This window comes from Bacillus rossius, chromosome 1 (assembly GCF_032445375.1).
Source record: "Bacillus rossius redtenbacheri isolate Brsri chromosome 1, Brsri_v3, whole genome shotgun sequence".
NCBI lineage: Eukaryota > Metazoa > Arthropoda > Insecta > Phasmatodea > Bacillidae > Bacillus > Bacillus rossius.
This window is the reverse complement of record NC_086330.1, coordinates 241,845,279-241,858,216: the sequence shown is the minus strand read 5'-3', so window position 1 is coordinate 241,858,216 and position 12,938 is coordinate 241,845,279. Positions and strand designations below refer to the sequence as shown.

The window sequence follows — 12,938 nt, the reverse complement described above, 5'->3', positions numbered from 1 at the left end:
CAAAAAAAATACAAAATGTTTCTACACAAACAGAGCCTATGTGTTAAGTAACACAAATTTAAATAGCAAACAACTTCTCAATATACTGTGTCAAAGTGGGCATTTCGTAAAATCAAAATCAACTTTCGCTATCATGATCCACCTAATTTAATTTACCAAAAAATTATTGAAGAAAATGCATTAAATGTATAAGCTCTAAAGTATATAATTTGGCTACAAATAAGAAATTATAATTGATAAGACAAGAGGCAAATGTGATTAAACTTTCCTATATAATTACAAAATATTATTATAAAAAATATAAGCATATACAAAAATGTATAATACATTAAACAATCCTATACAAACTTAACCCTGAATTGCAGGCAGTTAAAAATGACTAAACTTGGAGCTCGCGCTAACAAAACTTTACAATAAAAAATTTACTCTTAAAATATTATACATTTCAGTTTAAAATTTAAATACAATTTATGATATAACATTCTAGGCAAATTCGGAGAGAGAGCGAACCAAATAGAAAAACTTATTTTAAAAGTCCAATTTAAACTTCGGTGTCAGTTTCAACTCTGTAAAAAAAGGTTAGCTGCTTAAATTAACCAGCCCACTTCAGAATCTTCTAAAATGCGTGAGCAACCAGGTAGCCTTTATACTTACAAAAGGCGTAATTAAAATGTTTACTCCTTTTATAATGTAGCAAATGTTGGCACCAGCACCACCAAAAAATTAGATCAAAGTTCCTGTAGTTCTCGTCGATGTTGTACGAAGCACTCGTTAGCTATACAAAAGAGCATTTAAATTGCATACCAATAAAATGTGGTAAAAATCTCAAACCACCTGAGTCTTAAGTTCCTTAAGACCGCAACCGAGCAATCGCACTCCAGGTGTTCGTAGGAACACAAAGTCCACAAAAAGTGACATTAGCCAGCCGCGACCCGCAGGCACACGCAGTATGCCCGCCCAGCGGCCGCGGCAACAGCTGCACTCCCCTTGCCGCCCGCGACACGCGTCCCTCTTGCACAGTGATGCCAACTGTCACAATAACTGCCCAGTACTTATACACTCGTTCCCCACTCCTCGCGCTTCACCTCTGCTTTATAAGTTTATTAAAAGCAAAACTAAAATTAATAAAACCTTAATATCTTAAAAATCTAAACTCAAAACTAAAATAAGACATACATAAAATTTTCAAAATACCTTTAAGAAACATGAAAAATATTTAAAAAAAAAGAAAAACAGCAACCAAGCAAATACCAAAATATAAGTAATAAATACTAAAATAAAATTACACACAACCGAATTTTTAACAACAAAATGTGTAAAAAAAATAGGCTTAAGAAGAAAACGGCATTAAACAACTAACGGGAACATTTGAGCCAGGCACCTGGCCACACATTTCGTTTCCATTGTTTTATTCTCAAAGTTTCATCACTGTCTTCTATCTTGTTAGCTTTAGGTACATCATCACATTCTTAGATTTTGTCAGCTTCAGGTGCTTCTATATTGTTCTGAATTTAATGGTGAATAATATAATTTCGTATAAATATTTATTTTGAAGTGAAACTTCTTTGAGAGGGTAAAACATCTTCAAGTGTTATGAAAATTCCGATCGCATGAGGGGAAAAATCTAGGTATGTGGTTGTGGAACTGGAAGAGGAGGGGAATTGTTAGATACTTGGTGGGGGAACCCTAGAGGAGAGGCAAGGAAAGGTAGAAACGACGCAGCATTCTTGCGCACATGCGCTCTTGCGCACTTTCATGTGTGAGGCTGTTTCTTGGGGGTGTACTCGCGCTATCCCCACTCCGGGGCCGTTGGCGTGGTCGGTGATCGCTGAAGCAGCCTTGAGCGGTCTGCACATGGTGGCGTGCGGCTCAGGTTGAACCCTGCCATGCTGCAGGGATAGGCGGGTCGCGGCGGTAGGAACCCGCTGGCGCCTGACGCCACCCTCACGTTAGGAAGTATTTGGGCGGAGGGTAACACAACGGGGTTTGAGCTTATTATTGTGCACTGAGCTACGGGCCATATTCGAAAGAAAATATTGTTCTTTCATGTACGTATTATTTATTTAATTAATAGTGTAAATCAGTATTGTTAAACAGAGTTATGTGAGTAATGTTTTAGCTGTGTAACTGAATATTTCTGCTGTTTAATGCTTTTCATGCTTTAGTTGGACATGGGTAATCTGTGCAGAGAGTGCAGTAAAAACGGAAAAACATCAAGTATTGTATAATTGTAAGGATGCATGTTCTGTTGAACAGCAGTTGAAGTGGTTGCAACTAACATCGTATCCTCAGTGGTGGTCATTGTCGCTGCCAGCCGGGTCTTCGTCAATGATAGTACACTTTCCATCAATCCCGGCATGGGCATTGCCAACGCACAATTGCAGGGGATTTTCTATTCAGTAGTATCTAAATATGTGTGTAGGCTATTATTGCAATATTGTTTCCATTTTTAATATTTGTAACCATAATTTCCATGACTACAGAGTGAAAGTTTGTAACTGCCTGACACTGAATGCATATTTTCACTCTTGAGTGTGTAGGATGGTAACTGCCTTGCATCAGAAGTTCGTAAGTGGTAAGTAGTTGAAGGACCACCCACGATGTTAGTAGAATGCGTAACAAAATAACATTAAACCATTCAGATGCTACAACACACACAAGTAGTTTATAATAGCCGGAGTTGGGACATGGCGCTGGCGCGTGGTGCCGGTGCCGGTGTCCGCCATATTGGATTGTGACTTAACGGCGGCCATCTTGGATGGTTGTGACCTTGACCTTTGACCTTGACCTTGAATTTGATCCTCAAAATGTGTCAAAATCCGCCAAAATTGGGCAAAATTTGCCCAAAATTCCTCAAAAATCTCCAAAATTTCAATTTCTGTGGAAAAAAAAATTCCGCCAAAAAATCTCAAAAAATTCCACAATTCAAAAATTCCCGTTTTCGAGAGAAAAATTCCAGTTTCGAGGGAAAAATTCCCGTTTTTAGTCCTTAAAAATCCCAGCGGCTAGAAATGTCCATATGTAGGCTTAAGCATCCATGTCTACAGCCTACGATAAGCCTCTGACGTCATCATGGATTATGACGTCACCGTTGCAATTTCCGTTACGGCCGCCATCTTTAACTTTTTTATTTATTATCCGATTTTAATGAAATTTTTTTTAAAATTATAAAAATATTCATTTAATAAAATTTCAATAAAATTTTTTTCAAAATCATACATTAACGACACGGAGCTCGGAGTCCTCGGTTCAAACCCGACGAGTGCAAAAAAAATAAAAATGGCGACCGATCCTTCCCCCCGCGGTGGCTGCAGGCATACTGACTCCCACCACTTTTTTTCAAAGCATATATATCGTCAGGTAGTATGACGTCATGTCCGCCATCTTGTCCTCGTCTGCTGGAAGCCATCATCAGTGTATCGTCGGCGAGAGTGCGCTGACGCCATGTTAGTTTAATTCTTATCCGCTAGAGTGCAGTAATCATTTATTATTGCTGTGACACCCGACATCTTGTCATTTGGCCGCCATCTTGAAAATCCGTAATTATTTAGCTAGAAATTCGGGAAAAATTCCAAAATTCATTAAATAAATTTGTAATCTATATACTGATTGATTAGGTCGACTAAGGTCCTTGGTACGATCTAGGACGATGCAAAAAAAAAGGAAATATAACATCAATTTAACATAATAGTAACAGGTTCGAAAATAAAAACACTGCAAGTTCTTTTACAAACATAATATTTATTACATAATTTCTATTTTACTACAGGATCACCTGCGAAGGTTAGCAATCTTACAAACATTTAGGTCCGCATAGGCGTGAAATGACTAATTCTTAGCTCCAATCGGTTTATACAAGACAGAGTCCAGCCAGATACTTTACAGACATAGTCCTCCTCTTCTTGACAGAGTTTCTGGATACCTTGTTTAACAGTTTGCTTGATATCGTTAGAACTGTAAATTACTGCAGCCGATGTCTTGAATGCACACTTCTTCACTTTGTCGTCGAACGGATAAGGCTTTCCATATATACAGTCCAACCACAAGTTATATTTCAAAGGTCCGTTTGTTGCTACGTCATCAGTAAGCTGATTGATTATGTCCTGTCTGATATCATCAAGAAAATTACAAATGTCCTTTGACTCACTTAACGTACTTGGATAATAGTAGTCTTTCAATGTTCCACGAAATGCAGACTGCGCCAAGTAGAAGCCATTATCGTTCACTTGTAATGCTCCGATCACAGTCTTATGTTTATTTTCATGTTCAGATGCCACAGCAATCGGTTGCTGCACATCAGTTTTTTTACTTGTACGCTCACGAGTCACCAATATAAACTCAGGAGTCGTAATTGCTGCAGGTAGTTCAGCAGTAGGCGCACTGACTTCACCTTTACAGTTTATCGAATGTTGGCGCAAATTATCAATTCGAGTAAACCATTTATGACACTCGTCACAGCGAAACTTCATGCGAGAAGGATTCTTCGTACATTTACTCCTCTCATGTCTCCGTACATCATGTGCAAATGCAAACGTCATGTCGCAGTAGCCACAAGGATGCCTAGTTGAAGACAAACCCGAACCAGATGTCGCTGTTACTGCAACTGAATCATTTCCAGGCATACTCTTATGCACATCAATGCATCGTTGTTGTATAGAAACCTTTACTTTCTGCCGCACTGCAGGTCCTTTACATGTCTCCAAGTGATGCTTCAAATTAGCATTTCTTGTAAATTGCTTGCGACACTTAATACAACCAAACATTTTACGATAAGGGTTCTTGGCACATTCTCTCTTCTCGTGTCGACGAGCATTGCTGATGTTTGAGAAAATCTTGTCACAGTAACGACATCGATGTTCGTTAGTTGACGATTCGCCATCCATTGAAGTCTCCATCGAGGGCGAAACAGCGTTCGTCGAGGTTTCCTGTACAGTCAGCACTACCGGCATTAAAGTCTCTTCTGCTGGTGGTATCACATCTGTTGAAATCCCCTCCAATGTTAACGTCATCGTTACCAACGGGATCTGCTCCTTCTCCGTCGTAGCTGTCGATAAGGTTCCCGTAGTCGATGGTACAACCTCCGAGTTCAACGTTAAAGACGGTAAAGATGCCATCGAGTTCGCAAGAACAGGTAATTACGCGATTTATGCACCAGATTAAACAATCTAGGTGATCCTTACACCGCCGTCGTCAGAAACAAACTGAGCGTCCTGCTGTCTAGGACGCGCTTATATACATGCACCGGATGGAAAAATACGCTAGTCAAATCAAGAACAATTTATTATAATACTAGACTCAAAACAACATTAAAAAAATAGAAGCACCATCAAAAAAAAAAAAAGGAAGCACACTTGGAAGCACCGACAACGAAAAGGCAGCACATTTGGAAGCACCGACAACGAAAAAGGCAGCACCATCATCGAAAAGGCCGCACATTTGTCATTGGCTCCAATATTCATTGGCTCCAATATTCATTGGTTCTATCAGTCTATTGATTCTATCAGTCTAGTGACTCCAACAGTCATTGACACCAACGGCCTTTTTCTTCATCAGCTCCAATGATATTTGGCTAGAATGCTACGAGTCTAAGAGACCATGAGACTACAATTCTACGAGTGTACAAGACTAATCCAACTACCTTCAAGTGTATAAAGCTCCAAATGCTCCAACAGCTCCAACACGCAATGTACGCGCAATACATGCAATTTACACGCAATAAATGTAATGATTACACAGTACACACACACAGGAAACGGAACGTACACACAGTACACACAGGAAACTGAACGTACACACAGTACACACAGGAAACGGAACGTACACACAGTACACACAGGAAACGGAACGTACACACAGTACACACAGGAAATGGAACGTACACACAGTACACACACACAGGGAACGGAACGTACACACAGTACACACAGGGAACGGAACGTACACACAGTACACACAGGAAACGGAACGTACACACAGTACACACAGGAAACGGAACGTACACACAGTACACACAGGAAACGGAACGTACACGTAATATTCACGCAATTGACACACAGTACACGCAGAGTACACGCAATTTACGCAAAGTACACCCAATGTACGCAATGTACGCAATATATATGTAATGTACACACAATGACTAGGCTTCGTTCGCGCAGGACAAGCATTTAATGAAAACGAAGCACGTTTGGACGGAAATTCTATTAAACGAAAGCTCATTTAACGAAAAGGAGGCGCATTCTCTCGTTCATTCAACTTGGTAGGATACGATCTTCAATGATAAGTTAGGATATAATCTCTCCAACAGTCTATGAATCCAACAGTTTATATTTCCATTAGCCATCGACTCCAACAGTCATTGACTCCAACAGTCATTGGCTCCAACAGTCATTGCCTCCAACAGACATTGTCTCCAACGGCCTTTTGGTTCATCAGCTCCAATGATATTTGGTTAGAATGCTACGACTCTAAGAGACTATGAGACTACAATTCTACGAGTGTACAAGACTCCTCCAACTACCTTCAAGCGTACAAAGCTCCAACTACTTCAGCAGCATTATGTTATAATAGTACAAGGCTACTTGACTACGAAGCTACAAGTCTACATGGCTCCAATTGCGGCATCTGTCTTCGGCTGAATTTTCTCTTTGGCTCCAACTGCTACAGCAGCATTATGTTATAATAGTACAAGGCTACTTGACTACGAAGCTACACATCTACAAGGCTCCAATTATCACATCTGTCTTCGTCAGCATTTTCTCTTTTGCTCCCACTGCTCCAACAGCATTATGTTATATGATTCCATGGATACTTTGTTACATAGCTACAGGTCTACGAGGTTCCAATGCATCATGTTTACGAAGCTTCCAGAACACAGGGTTACGAGACTGCGAGGCTACAGGACTACGAAGCTTCCAGGACACGAGGCTACATGGCTACGAGACTACATGACTCTAACTGATTACAATAGCACCACTCAGTGGTGAGAATTAGGTTATCTCATGCAAAAGTACTTTATGCATGTAGTTCTGCTTTTCAAAACAGATGGCGCCACATGTTGCTTGCAGGTAAATAATATTTAGTTCTTTTATGCGGGATGCGGGATGCTCACTAACGATCGCAAAAGAAGGATGGCTTCGCTAGACTCCAAGGAAAAGGAAGTTCGTCTTACATGTTGGTGCTCCACAGATGTCTCATGGCGTAATATTAATTTGACTGAGTAATGATATTTGTCAATTCCACCTGATAAAAATATTGCAAGTTTTGATTTAGTAGCAGAAATTATCGAATTAAATGTAACTCCAATTAAAATGACATGTCTCAATAGACAAAAAAAAATCCATGCAGAGAGTGGTTCCTCAGAATAGTCAGAAACACTTGAAGAAACCACAGGAATGATTGCAAATACACGGGAAAAACCATCAAATCATTGACATTAATAATCAGGAGCACACGGAGAAAACCATCATAATATTGGCAAGAATAATAAGGAGCACACCGAGAAAACCATCATAATATTGACCAGATTAATCAGAAGTACTCGGAGAAAACCACCACATGTTTTCCTTGATATCATAAAATTACAGGAAAAAAAATATTAAAAAAAAATAAAAATAAATTAATAAAAAAATAAAAAAATGCATAAATTTCTGGCTTGTACAAGAACTCTATCTTTGCTCAACAATGATAAGTTTACAAGCTAGCAGAAACTGTTTATGCATTTTTTTATTTTTTTTATTTTTTTATTAATTTATTTTTATTTTTTTTAAATATTTTTTTTCCTGTAATTTTATGATATCAAGAAAAACATGTGGTGGTTTTCTCCGAGTACTTCTGATTAATCTGGTCAATATTATGATGGTTTTCTCCGTGTGCTTCTGATTATTCTTGCCAATATTATGATGGTTTTCTCCGTGTGCTCCTGATTATTAATGTGAATAATTTGATGGTTTTTCCCGTGTATTTGCAATCATTCCTGTGGTTTCTTCAAGTGTTTCTGACTATTCTGAGGAACCACTCTCTGCATGGATTTTTTTTTGTCTATTGAGACATGTCATTTTAATTGGAGTTACATTTAATTCGATAATTTCTGCTACTAAATCAAAACTTGCAATATTTTTATCAGGTGGAATTGACAAATATCATTACTCAGTCAAATTAATATTACGCCATGAGACATCTGTGGAGCACCAACATGTAAGACGAACTTCCTTTTCCTTGGAGTCTAGCGAAGCCATCCTTCTTTTGCGATCGTTAGTGAGCATCCCGCATCCCGCATAAAAGAACTAAATATTATTTACCTGCAAGCAACATGTGGCGCCATCTGTTGTTGAAAAGCAGAACTACATGCATAAAGTACTTTTGCATGAGATAACCTAACTCTCACCACTGAGTGGTGCTATTGTAATCAGTTAGAGTCATGTAGTCTCGTAGCCATGTAGCCTCGTGTCCTGGAAGCTTCGTAGTCCTGTAGCCTCGCAGTCTCGTAACCCTGTGTTCTGGAAGCTTCGTAAACATGATGCATTGGAACCTCGTAGACCTGTAGCTATGTAACAAAGTATCCATGGAATCATATAACATAATGCTGTTGGAGCAGTGGGAGCAAAAGAGAAAATGCTGACGAAGACAGATGTGATAATTGGAGCCTTGTAGATGTGTAGCTTCGTAGTCAAGTAGCCTTGTACTATTATAACTTAATGCTACTGTAGCAGTTGGAGCCAAAGAGAAAATTCAGCCGAAGACAGATGCCGCAATTGGAGCCATGTAGACTTGTAGCTTCGTAGTCAAGTAGCCTTGTAATATTATAACATAATGCTGCTGAAGTAGTTGGAGCTTTGTACGCTTGAAGGTAGTTGGAGGAGTCTTGTACACTCGTAGAATTGTAGTCTCATAGTCTCTTAGAGTCGTAGCATTCTAACCAAATATCATTGGAGCGGATGAACCAAAAGGCCGTTGGAGACAATGTCTGTTGGAGGCAATGACTGTTGGAGCCAATGACTGTTGGAGTCAATGACTGTTGGAGTCGATGGCTAATGGAAATATAAACTGTTGGATTCATAGACTGTTGGAGAGATTATATCCTAACTTATCATTGAAGATCGTATCCTACCAAGTTGAATGAACGAGAGAATGCGCCTCCTTTTCGTTAAATGAGCTTTCGTTTTATAGAATTTCCTTCCAAACGTGCTTCGTTTTCATTAAATGCTTGTCCTGCGCGAACGAAGCGTAGTCATTGTGTGTACATTACATATATATTGCGTACATTGCGTACATTGGGTGTACTTTGCGTAAATTGCGTGTACTCTGCGTGTACTGTGTGTCAATTGCGTGAATATTACGTGTTCGTTCCGTTTCCTGTGTGTACTGTGTGTACGTTCCGTTTCCTGTGTGTACTGTGTGTACGTTCCGTTTCCTGTGTGTACTGTGTGTACGTTCCGTTCCCTGTGTGTACTGTGTGTACGTTCCGTTCCCTGTGTGTACTGTGTGTACGTTCCGTTCCCTGTGTGTACTGTGTGTACGTTCCGTTCCCTGTGTGTGTGTACTGTGTGTACGTTCCGTTTCCTGTGTGTACTGTGTGTACGTTCCGTTTCCTGTGTGTACTGTGTGTACGTTCAGTTTCCTGTGTGTACTGTGTGTACGTTCAGTTTCCTGTGTGTACTGTGTGTACGTTCCGTTTCCTGTGTGTGTGTACTGTGTAATCATTACATTTATTGCGTGTAAATTGCATGTATTGCGCGTACATTGCGTGTTGGAGCTGTTGGAGCATTTGGAGCTTTATACACTTGAAGGTAGTTGGAGGAGTCTTGTACACTCGTAGAATTGTAGTCTCATGGTCTCTTAGACTCGTAGCATTTAGCCAAATATCATTGGAGCTGATGAAGAAACAGGCCGTTGGTGTCAATGACTGTTGGAGTCACTAGACTGATAGAATCAATAGACTGATGGAACCAATGAATATTGGAGCCAATGAATATTGGAGCCAATGACAAATGTGCGGCCTTTTCGATGATGGTGCTGCCTTTTTCGTTGTCGGTGCTTCCAAATGTGCTGCCTTTTCGTTGTCGGTGCTTCCAAGTGTGCTTCCTTTTTTTTGATGGTGCTTCTATTTTTTTAATGTTGTTTTGACTCTAGTATTATAATAAATTGTTCTTGATTTGACTAGCGTATTATTCCATCCGGTGCATGTATATAAGCGCGTCCTAGACAGCAGGACGCTCAGTTTGTTTCTGACGACGGCGGTGTAAGGATCACCTAGATTGTTTAATCTGGTGCATAAATCGCGTAATTACCTGTTCTTGCGAACTCGATGGCATCTTTACCGTCTTTAACGTTGAACTCGGAGGTTGTACCATCGACTACGGGAACCTTATCGACAGCTACGACGGAGAAGGAGCAGATCCCGTTGGTAACGATGACGTCAACATTGGAGGGGATTTCAACAGATGTGATACCACCAGCAGAAGAGACTTTAATGCCGGTAGTGCTGACTGTACAGGAAACCTCGACGAACGCTGTTTCGCCCTCGATGGAGACTTCAATGGATGGCGAATCGTCAACTAACGAACATCGATGTCGTTACTGTGACAAGATTTTCTCAAACATCAGCAATGCTCGTCGACACGAGAAGAGAGAATGTGCCAAGAACCCTTATCGTAAAATGTTTGGTTGTATTAAGTGTCGCAAGCAATTTACAAGAAATGCTAATTTGAAGCATCACTTGGAGACATGTAAAGGACCTGCAGTGCGGCAGAAAGTAAAGGTTTCTATACAACAACGATGCATTGATGTGCATAAGAGTATGCCTGGAAATGATTCAGTTGCAGTAACAGCGACATCTGGTTCGGGTTTGTCTTCAACTAGGCATCCTTGTGGCTACTGCGACATGACGTTTGCATTTGCACATGATGTACGGAGACATGAGAGGAGTAAATGTACGAAGAATCCTTCTCGCATGAAGTTTCGCTGTGACGAGTGTCATAAATGGTTTACTCGAATTGATAATTTGCGCCAACATTCGATAAACTGTAAAGGTGAAGTCAGTGCGCCTACTGCTGAACTACCTGCAGCAATTACGACTCCTGAGTTTATATTGGTGACTCGTGAGCGTACAAGTAAAAAAACTGATGTGCAGCAACCGATTGCTGTGGCATCTGAACATGAAAATAAACATAAGACTGTGATCGGAGCATTACAAGTGAACGATAATGGCTTCTACTTGGCGCAGTCTGCATTTCGTGGAACATTGAAAGACTACTATTATCCAAGTACGTTAAGTGAGTCAAAGGACATTTGTAATTTTCTTGATGATATCAGACAGGACATAATCAATCAGCTTACTGATGACGTAGTAACAAACGGACCTTTGAAATATAACTTGTGGTTGGACTGTATATATGGAAAGCCTTATCCGTTCGATGACAAAGTGAAGAAGTGTGCATTCAAGACATCGGCTGCAGTAATTTACAGTTCTAACTATATCAAGCAAACTGTTAAACAAGGTATCCAGAAACTCTGTCAAGAAGAGGAGGACTATGTCTGTAAAGGATCTGGCTGGACTCTGTCTTGTATAAACCGATTGGAGCTAAGAATTGGTCATTTCACGCCTATGCGGACCTAAATGTTTGTAAGATTGCTAACCTTCGCAGGTGATCCTGTAGTAAAATAGAAATTATGTAATAAATATTATGTTTGTAAAAGAACTTGCAGTGTTTTTATTTTCGAACCTGTTACTATTATGTTAAATTGATGTTATATTTCCTTTTTTTTTGCATCGTCCTAGATCGTACCAAGGACCTTAGTCGACCTAATCAATCAGTATATAGATTACAAATTTATTTAATGAATTTTGGAATTTTTCCCGAATTTCTAGCTAAATAATTACGGATTTTCAAGATGGCGGCCAAATGACAAGATGTCGGGTATCACAGCAATAATAAATGATTACTGCACTCTAGCGGATAAGAATTAAACTAACATGGCGTCAGCGCACTCTCGCCGACGATACACTGATGATGGCTTCCAGCAGACGAGGACAAGATGGCGGACATGACGTCATACTACCTGACGATATATATGCTTTGAAAAAAAGTGGTGGGAGTCAGTATGCCTGCAGCCACCGCGGGGGGAAGGATCGGTCGCCATTTTTATTTTTTTTGCACTCGTCGGGTTTGAACCGAGGACTCCGAGCTCCGTGTCGTTAATGTATGATTTTTAAAAAAATTTTATTGAAATTTTATTAAATGAATATTTTTATAATTTTAAAAAAAATTTCATTTAAATCGGATAATAAATAAAAAAGTTAAAGATGGCGGCCGTAACGGAAATTGAAACGGTGACGTCATAATCCATGATGACGTCAGAGGCTTATCGTAGGCTGTAGACATGGATGCTTAAGCCTACATATGGACATTTCTAGCCGCTGGGATGTTTAAGGATTAAAAACGGGAAATTTTCCCTCGAAACGGGAATTTTTCTCTCGAAAACGGGAATTTTTTAATTGTGGAATTTTTTGAGATTTTTTGGCGGAATTTTTTTTCCACAGAAATTGAAATTTTGGCGATTTTTGAGGAATTTTGGGCAAATTTTGCCCAATTTTGGCGGATTTTGACACATTTTGAGGATCAAATTCAAGGTCAAGGTCAAAGGTCAAGGTTTCAACCATCCAAGATGGCCGCCGTGACGTCACAATTCAATATGGCGGACACCGGCACCGGCACCACGCGCCAGCGCCATGTCCCAACTCCGGCTATTATATACTATTCACACACACTTGCCTCATTGTTACTGACAGGACTGGTTCGTCTGGACGAGGGAGGGGTATTGGAATGTCTTGGCTATACTATGGTCTGGGAATATGAGTTAAAACTATTACCGTTGCTATGAGCAGTCGCTCTCGTTTCTGACTGTTTTGTGTACTTGTGATTTGTGTGTGTCATCAA

The 12,938-nt window shown here is 39.9% G+C and overlaps 1 protein-coding gene across 2 annotated transcripts in view; it reads left to right on the top strand.

Annotated features, from left to right (window-relative positions):
• LOC134527420 (collagen alpha-1(V) chain-like) overlaps positions 1–12,938 on the top strand; it is a 311,179-nt gene that overhangs the window by 108,535 nt on the left and 189,706 nt on the right. The window lies entirely within an intron of this gene.